We start from the raw sequence: 1,653 nt of genomic DNA, 5'->3' as shown, positions 1-1,653 counted from the left end.
TCCTGCTAGGTGGCAAGACCTTGTAGGGTTGGGACAAATTTCTTCAGGGGGTCTGTATATGTTCTGAATCATTATTCAATATGTGATGTTATTTCTCCCATAGCTATGATTCAAGCCAGGAATCAAGGAGTGGAAATGGATGTCTTACCACTCACTATTACCCATATTTATGAACTGGCATTTTTTTTCTTTCTGTTCCTGTGAACTTATTCTCTGCTGGCCTAGAGGTCTTAGTTCCAAAAGGAGAAATGATTCCACCAGGAAACACAACAATGATTTCATTGAACTGGAAGTTAAGATTGTTTCACAGCCACTTTGGGCTCCTCATGTGTCTGAAACAACAAGCAGAGAAATGAGTTACTTTGGTGACTGTATTGACTGATGCTGATTACCAGGGGAAAATTGGACTACCACTCCACAAGTAGATGTATAGAAGAGTATGTCTGGAATACAGAGAAACCTTTAGGGCATATTACCATGCCCTGTGATTAAAGTCAATGGAAATCTACAATAACCCAATTTAGGCAGGACTACTAATGGCCCAGACCCTTCAGGAATGAAAATTTAGGTCACCTGTTTGGATAAGAAAACCACTTGTAGTGTTTACTAAGCACAAAGGGAATACATAATAGATAGTGGAGGAAGGTAGTTTTATTTTATTTTTTGGAAGAGGATAATTTTAAATATGAGATACAACCATGTGACCAGTAACAGAATCAAGGACTATAATTGTCATGAGCATTACTTCTTAATATGTATGAATATGTATATATATCACAAATATCATTGTTTTCTTCCTTGTCTTATTCCCTTATCATAGAACATAAACTGTATTGACTTTTTTTTGTGTGGTATGAGGGCCTCTCACTGTTGTGGCCTCTCCCGTTGCGGAGCACAGGCTCTGGACGCGCAGGCTCAGAGGCCAGGGCTCACGGGCCTAGCCGCTCCGCGGCATGTGGGATCTTCCCGGACCGGGTCACGAACCAGTGTCCCCTGCATTGGTAGGTGCACTCTCAACCACTGCACCACCAGGGAAGCCCTGTATTGACTTTTAATCACACAGCATTTAAGTACTGTTGAGTTTGTCCTAGTGTTCTAGTTAACAGGATATCAGGATATCAAAGAGAAGAGAGGACATCACTAAAGAAATTTGTCATTTTCTGTGGAAGGAGTAGTGTAATGTATTTTTGATTATACTCAGGATTTTTTTTTATCACATTAGGCAGCTGTACCACCTTGTTATTGTTTCTATTTGGGAATTAAGCATCGTTTTAGGAGATGTGTATGGATGCTAAGTTGACAGCAGTATTACTTGTGATGGTTAACTTTATGTGTCAACTTGGCTAGGTCATGGTACCCAGATATTTGGTTAAACACTAATCTAGATATTGCTGTGAAAGTGTATTTTTTTAAATTTTCTTTCTTTCTTTCTTTCTCCCTTCCTTCCTTCCTTCCTTCCTTCCTTCCTTCCTTTTTCTTTCTTTCTTTCTTTCTTTCTTTCTTTTCTTTTGGCTGTGCTGTGTGACTTGTGGGATCTTACTTCCCTTACCAGGGATTAAACCTAGCCCCCCTGCAGTGGAAGCACAGAGTCCTAACCACTGGACTGCCAAGTAATTCCTGAAACCATTTTTTATTTTTTATTTTTTTTGCGGT

Source organism: Lipotes vexillifer, unplaced genomic scaffold, assembly GCF_000442215.2.
Source record: "Lipotes vexillifer unplaced genomic scaffold, Lipotes_vexillifer_v1.1 scaffold38, whole genome shotgun sequence".
Classification (NCBI taxonomy): Eukaryota; Metazoa; Chordata; class Mammalia; order Artiodactyla; family Lipotidae; genus Lipotes; species Lipotes vexillifer.
This window is presented reverse-complemented; position numbering follows the sequence as displayed.